Raw genomic sequence first — 8,269 nt, forward strand, 5'->3', positions numbered from 1 at the left:
CACTGGTCCCATCTTACCTGTCTGTCAACCAAGACCTACTAAGTGTTTGCTGATAACTGGTGGTCGGTATCAGCTGTTTTTATGTGGAGTTCCTGAATCCCCGCCCCAGCAGGTTAGCCTGGCCCCAGGGGGGCAGAGCCAGCCAGGTGGTGGCAGATGTAAGTCAGGCCAGCATGGCCTGAATTGTTAAGGACAAGGGGATATGGGCAGAGCATGGTCAGTTTCTGCTCCACACACACACACACACACACACACACACACACACACACACACATTCACACTCTCCTGGTTTCATTTAATACTAATGGGTTTATTTCAATATACATTGAAAAAATACAGCCAGTACACTAAAGCTATGATTTCATGGATATTTTTGGATGAAGTCAATTTTAAAAAGCACAAACCATTAAGTGTATAATAAATTGGGCAATGAGCAGAAAGATAAAAATTATAGAGATGATAAGAGAATGAAATTTGATTATCGTTGATGGGGTACTAGTGAAGACTTTTAGGCAGGGGGGTGACTAGGACTGTATTGCACTGTAGGACGAGCTTTCTTGTATTTGTGTGCAGAAAAATTGGAAGGAGGCAAGTTGGGAAGCAGTGTAATGGGGTTGAGAAAGAACAGACAGATCCAGGAGATGTTAAATAGGGAGAATCAACAAAAGTAGAGATATTATTAGATATGGGGAAGGGAACAGTGGTGCCTTCTCTGGACAGTAAGGTACAACACACTGTCCACTTTCTCTCATCATTTTCTGGACTTCAGCCACATTCTGCCGCTCACCAGGCTCATGTGCTTCCCCTTGGCCTGGAATGCTCTTTACCCCTGGTCTCCCTGGAGCTCCTGCCTGTCCTCTGATGCTTCCCTGATCTCTCACACAGAGTCTTCCCTTATACTTCCAGAGCCCTTTGCACCTGCCAGGTGCCTGGCACCAGCAATGAGTCCCCTTAACATTTATTTCAGGCCAGTCACTGTGCAAGGAACTTTATGTACAGCAGTTCACTTTCCCCATATAACACCACTGGGAAGTAGAGGGTTTCATCCCACTTCACAGATGACAAAACTGAGGCTGATACAGTCAGAATCTGAACCCAGGCCTAAGCCTCTAAAGCCCATGATCTTAATCACTTTGATCCCTATGCCTTATTGTCCTATATTGTAATTATTTATGTTTGTCTTTCCAGCGGACTCTGAGCCTTAATGGCCTTGAGTCTGAATTGGGCCCCTCTCTGGATTCCTGAATCTCAGGGCTGGATAGGACTTCCTCATTTGAAGCTTGAATTTCCTACTCGGAGCTCTGCCAAGAAGTGCTTGCATGCCCCTGCTTGATAGGGATCTGACTATCATCTAAATCAGTGTTTCTCAACCTTCTGCTCCTTTAAATACAGTTCCTCATGTTGTGACCCAACCATAAAATTATTTTCGTTGCTACTTCATAACTGTAATGTTGCTACTGTTATGAATCCTAATGTAAATATCTGATATGCAGGATGGTCTTAGGCGACCCCTGTGAAAGGGTCGTTCGACCGCCAAAGGGGTCGCGACCCACAGGTTGAGAACCGCTGATCTAAATGGTCAGATCTATCTCTGGATGGCTTCACCCACCATGAATGTCTTCCTCCTTTGAGCTTTACCTCTTGACCTCTGTTTCTGTTTCACTTAGACCTCCTTCGCTCCCCTGGACCACACCCCTCCCAGGGCCATGCTTAGGGTGTGTGGCAAAGTTCATCTTAACAATAGACTTATTGTGCTCTCCCACAGAGAACAGCTGCCACCCCTGCATGTGCATCAGTCAAGGTCTGCCAGTTGTCATGAAGCCAACTTCTCAAAAGTCTTTATGAACCTCGGGCTCCTGAATTTCCAAGCCAAACAAAGGTAAGATGTGTGAGAGGCTCCCTCCTCTGCCTGGGAGGCCCCTCCCACTCTTCTTGCCGCCCAGATCTGACAAGTGAAGGGAAACATTTCTACACTTGGTGTCGGGGCTGTCACTTTGGAACCACCAGGGAAATGGTTCCCAGAACCATCTCCTGTTCCCAGTCCTCTGGGACTGTGTGTTGTATGTGTTTGATAGCAAAGAGGGAGAGTACCATGGGTAGCAGAGACACCCTCAGCCTCTCTCCTGAATCCTCTAAGCTCCCCATCCCAGTGCCCATCCATCTTTATGGCGCCCTCCTGCCATCTCCCCTGCTTTAAACCCCAGACACTACATCTTCAGCCACCTTTAATTCGGAGGCTGGGGCAGGAATCCAGGAGGGTGCTAATGGAGCCTGAGCAAAGGTGGTGGCAGTGAGGGTCAACAGGAAGGGATGGACTTGAGAACTATTGAGGCAGGCCCTCGATATGCTGGGATTGACACTACACAACAGAGCAGGCCTGCCTGGTGTCACGGCAAGTGCACAAATTCTTTACCAGGAAGATGCTGGACCAGCCCTGTTGCATCATGGCTTTGAGGTCTTGGGCAAGTCATTTAATGTCTCTGAGCCCCAGTTTCATCACGTGTGAAACAGGGATAATAAGAGGATCAAATAAGAGTTTAGAGGGGCCAAGTGGGGCTTTAAGGGAATAGCTGGAGGGATACAGGTCTGTCTGGTGCTGATTTGTCAATTCATAAAAGGCGGGTCTGGAATGGAGTCCTCATTGAAGATCAAGACGGCCCCCCCCCCCCCCCCCCCCCCCCCCCACACACACACACACCATCCTGAGAGGTGGCCTTTCACACCCTCATCTTACAGTAGGTGGGCTGGGCTTCAGAGAAATTAAACACCTGGCCTGTCTCCACCAAGTGAACAAATAGAGGCAGAGCTCAAACCTTGGACAGGCAGCCTTTAGGACTAGGTCCTTCCCATGGTGCTATACTGTCAGTGTCTGGGCTTGGGTTGAGTGGGGGCATCTGGACGTGTGCAATCTCTGTGGGCCTCTAGTCCCTGTCTGCAAATGTCAGGATAGATGAGACCCCCTAAGGGCCTTCTTGTTCTAACATTTGGATCTCCAGACCTTTTCCTATAGCCCTGCCTGCTACATACTAGAAAGCTCTGTAAGAATCCCCCATACTCTGAACTCAACAGTCCCAAATAGCTTTCACCCAGACCTGCTTTTCCTGGTGGATTCTTCTCTTCCTTGAATGGTCCCACCTGCACATACACAACCAAGTTTGAAACCTGAGTGTTATCCTGGCCACCTCCCTCTTCTTCCTCAACCAACAGGGCATTAAATCCTGGCAAATTCACTTCCTGAGTAGTTCTCAAATCCATCCTCTTCTTTCCACTCTTACTCCCTCCACTTCTCCTTCCTGGATTCTTACGCAGCCTTCACACAATCCCTCCACACTGGTTATCCTCAGCCAGAGTGATTTCTGTAAAATTCCAGAGCTGACCAAGTCACTCCCTCCCCCTTGAATTCATACCTGTGGCTTCCAGGACCTGGCACACGCTTCTCTATGAGGTCTCCATTCCTACCCCTCAGACCTTCCTACCTCCATCAGCCTTGCTCAGCTCGGGAGTCACCTCTTCCAGGAAGTTTTCGCTGGCTTCTGCTCCTCTCCAGTGTGACACCTAACCTGTATCATAATTGCCTAACCTGTGTCATAACAGCTCAATGTGAGTTCCCAAAGGCAGGAGTAATATAAGTAATAGTACTTCTCCCTGGGCACCTGCTGGGAGTGGGCAGGGAGATGAGCCTCAGGGTTACTAAGGAGTGAAGTCAGGAGGACCTGGCTCTGTGACACTGGGGAAGTCACCTCAGCTTCCTCACCCATAAAACTAGGAAGAGAATTCAGAGTCAACAATCATTTATTGAGCACCATTGAGGGCATACAGCATGGGCAAAAGTAGGTTTACAGTTGTTTATATGGAAAATACAAAAATCCTATATAATATGCTAAGTGTCCGGTCATCCAATTGGCTGTTCAACCAATCAAAGTATAATATGCTAATGATATGCTAAGGCTGCTCAGCTGCTCGCTATGATGTGCACTGACCACAAGGGGGCAGACAATTGATTGGTCAACCAGTCACTATGATGTGCACTGACCACCAGGGAGCAGACGCTCCAACCAGTAGGTTAGCTTGCTGCTGGGTTCTGGCCTATTGGGACTGAGCGAGAAGGGCCGGACATGCCCTGGAGCCTTCCTGTAGTCCCTCCTTGGTCCCGATCATGCACAGGTGGGGTCCCTAGGCCTGGCCTACGCCCTCTCACAATCCGGGACTCCTTGGGGGATGTCAGAGAGCTGGTTTTGACCAGATCCCGCAGGCCAGGCCGAGGGACCCCACTGGTGCACAAAGTCATGCACTGGGCCTCTAGTAAATAATAATATAAGAATAAATTCTGTGTTTCACGTACTCACAACTATAAACCTACTTTTGACCCACCCTATAGAGTAATGTTATCGTAACTAACCCTCTGGACTATCATATGAGCCAGATAGAATTATCTCCATTTTACAGTTGACAACTAAGGCTCAGAATGGTGACCTAGGACTCCAGATACTTCATAGCTGCCTCTCACACAAGGCAGGAAGAGTGAACTCACTGTGTAAACAGTGGCATGCCATAGAAATGTAACATTCGTATTATTAGGAAATTTTCCCACTGGCACTAGGCCCAGATCCATAGCCTGGCACCCATAGCTCAGAGTTGGCCTGGGAAAGTACATCTCGCTGTCCCTTCCCAATCCTGGCATCCTTATCAGCCGTACTTCCTCGCATAGTGAGTGAACTGGAGGCATCCACCTTCTTTCTTGAGGGTTTTCGATGCATTTTCTTATTCCTCCCTGTGGGTAGACATCCAGCATGACGTAAAGGCAGGACTTGGCCTCACCCGTCTGACAGGACCGTGACTGAACATGAGCACTGAAACAGAGACATAGACACAGAGATGACATCATGGTAGTAACTTGCTAGGAGACTAGACAGCAGCTCATCCTCCATAAGCTGCCACACCTACCTCCTCCTAAAGTGCTCGGGGCTCCTGCCAGGTCTCGGGGTGACCCATCATTTTCCCCACAGCCTCCCCATCAAGCCTGATGTTCTATTTTAACCCTAAGAAGCAGTGGGTCCAGAGGTGCAGGAAGAACCTGAATGCTAAGTGGAAGAAGACCTCCATGAAGCTAGGGCAATGGGCACAAAGTCCCTATCCAGAGACAACCGACCAGCCACTCCATCTAACTACTGTCGGGGCCCCTGTCCTGAGGTTTGGTCTGGCCTTGACTTCTTGCCAAGCTGCTTAGGGCCTGGTGAGCCAATGGTGATAAGGGAAGAGCTGATGTCCCTGTTTCTTAGCCTCATTCGCAGGGGATGTGTCGTGTCTAGTGATTTTCAACTGGTGTGCTGCAAGCATTTTTAAAACATGCAATGTCTAACTATTTAGTCAGGGGCACTGACCTCTTTTCCTTAGGTTGCCAAATAAAAAAATGACAGCCAACACAGCAATAGCCATCTGGTTTGAATGAATCAAAATCATAACTTTTTTCTTGTCAGATTGGCAAAAAATGTATTTATTGGTGTGCCGCAGAATTTTAGTAATTAGTTTATATGTGCCATGAGATGAAAAAAGGTTGAAAAATCACTGGTCCAGGCTATAAAAACCTTAAGGCAGGGGAGGCCTGCTCCTGGGGGCTGAGCAACGGCTGCAAGCATCCTGCTGCCCCTGGCCTTCCTTGAGCTGGGGGAGAAGGTTCTGGGAGGAGGGCAGTGGCAGCCTTTATCCTCCTCCTGAGCTGGAGCTGACCTTTCTCTGCCTTCCAGTCTCCACCAGAGCCCAGGTGTATGAAGCCCAACCTGCAGACACAACCTGCTTGCACCTTAGCCTGTAGCTGGCTTCTCAGGGCCTTCTCTCTAGTCTTCCTGTGGGGCCTACAGGCTGTCTGTCTGGGGATGGCTGATCTGCCAACAGCCGCAGCTCTCCATCATGTGGGGTTGCTCCTGGCTTGTCCCACTCTCAGCACTCTGAGTAGAAAACCAACAAAAGCAGAGGGCCCCTTGGAGGGCATTCACTGCTGGATCCTGACCTCCTTGCACACTTCTCATGGATATGATTAGTAAGTTTTCAGGAGCTCGTTAGTTGTTTTTGTAAGTTAAATTTATTGGGGTGACATTGGTTAATATCATACAGGTTTCAGGTGTGGGTTTCTATGTTACAAGATCTGTATATTTCACTGTGTGCCCACCACCCAAAGTCACATCTTCTCCTGCTCCTTGGTATTTGTAATGAAATGGGCATAGAGGATCAGCATGATTGGCCAGCATGGGTGGTTTAATTCTTTTGTGAAGATACGGCTTCAAGGAGATGTCCTACTTTGTGACATGCTTTGCCCATGCTGCTTTCCCCAAAGATCTGCTCTGACGTGAAAGCTCGTTTCCCCCCACATTTTGGTGAGGGTAAGATGGTGTGGGAGGTTTGGGGGGAAAAGGACCCCAGCTGTTTTTTCCTATGAATGAGATACATGTGGTCTATATATCAAGAGTGTGGATACACTTGCTCTTCTCAAGTAACAATCCAAGTAAAATATTATTTCTTCTTTGAAGGTAGTTGTATCCTGGGGACAGGGTTGAGTGTGAACAGAGAGTATCCTGAATTGCCCAGGCGAGCCTGATCCCAGCGCATTATTCCAGGAGTGGTCTTGGCTAGCTCTTGGGAGTCCTGCTATGAACTTTAAAACACACACATGCACAGCTGGATTCAATTAAATTTTTTTAAAATGTCAACATGATACATTATTGCACAAGGAACTGTTACAGGTACACTAGAAGGCTATAAAACTATAAAATATGGTCCCTGGCTTCAAATAATCAGGGAGAAAAATAACACATTTGCAAATCAAGAGCAATGTGGGTTTAATACTTTATTTAGTACTTTATAAGCTTTATGACTTTGAAATATGCCACTCTCTGAGCCTCAGTTTCCCCAATCTGTAAAATGGGGATAATGAGATCTTTCTACTTTGCGTTTTCCCCAGAAGCAGACCCTGAAACAAAGATTTGAGTGCAAGTATTATGCCTGGGGGAGGTACAGGGAACATTACTAGGAGGATGGGGAGATAATACAAAGCATGGAAGGTAACTAATAAGAGTGCATTTCAAGCAGAGGGGAATTAGAACTTAGTCCACTGGAAAGTGGTGTGAGACCTACCCAATCCACCAGTCACTGCCAGGTGTGGGGAGGGGTATCTTTCTGCAGGTGGGGACAGAGCAACCTTCCGTGGCTTAAAACAAGCCTTCAGGTGCAGAGAGTTTGCAGAGCACAGAAAGGTCTTGCAGTACACATTCAATATACAGCAGCTATTAAAGTTCTTTTAACTCCAATAGGAAGCAGAATAGAGTGATGCCACACAATACAAAGGAGGGGGCATTCTGATGGGGGTGGAGGGAGGGAGCCTGCAGAAATCCTCAGCAGAGGTGGCATCTGAATGGTGACTGAGGTTTCACTCTGGAAAGAAGAGTGTATTTCTAAGGATAAAAGAAAGCTGAAGTATTCAGGCATGAGAGACCCAACTATAATGACTAGACCAGTGATGGCGAACCTTTTGAGCTCGGCGTGTCAGCATTTTGAAAAACCCTAACTTAACTCTGGTGCCGTGTCACATATAGAAATTTTTTGATATTTGCAACCATAGTAAAACAAAGACTTATATTTTTGATATTTATTTTATATATTTAAATGCCACTTAACAAAGAAAAATCAAAAAAATGAGTTCGCGTGTCATAGGTTCGCCATCACTGGACTAGACCATAGATGACAACAGAACTCTGACCTACAGCCTCAGAAACAACCAGCCCAGAACCAGCACAACTTGGTCAGTGACCGCCAGCTTCCTATTAATCCCCCTTTTTCCAGCTCAGGACCAACCAAAGTAAGCCAAATACACCCCCAAATCAGTCACGTAAGATGTTTGCTTCTAGTTAACTCACCTCCAGCTTCTTTGTGCCAACCACCTCCAATCAAAGCTGGCCTGCACCTTCCCTTTTGTCCACTCTGAGGTTCTCCACCCCACCTGCCTGTGAGTCTCTCTGCCAAATGCTAGTGATCGTGGCTGAGAGAGGCTGCCAGCAAGAGGCTTGTTCGGGGGAGGAAGATGTTTTCCTGTCAGGACTGCTGACATCCTCTTCTAACTCCAGGTCTCCACATTGAAGCTCCTTTCTCAGGAGAGGGAGAACAGGGGTCAGGACCCGAAGACACTCACCTCACCTCTCAACCCTGGCAAAGCTTTTGGTTCCAAAGAATTCCATGGCCTTGTTTCTACAGGTTGAACCTTCTTATTCAAAAGGTTACC

This window comes from Myotis brandtii, unplaced genomic scaffold (genome assembly GCF_000412655.1).
Source record: "Myotis brandtii unplaced genomic scaffold, ASM41265v1 scaffold583, whole genome shotgun sequence".
NCBI classification, from domain to species: Eukaryota; Metazoa; Chordata; class Mammalia; order Chiroptera; family Vespertilionidae; genus Myotis; species Myotis brandtii.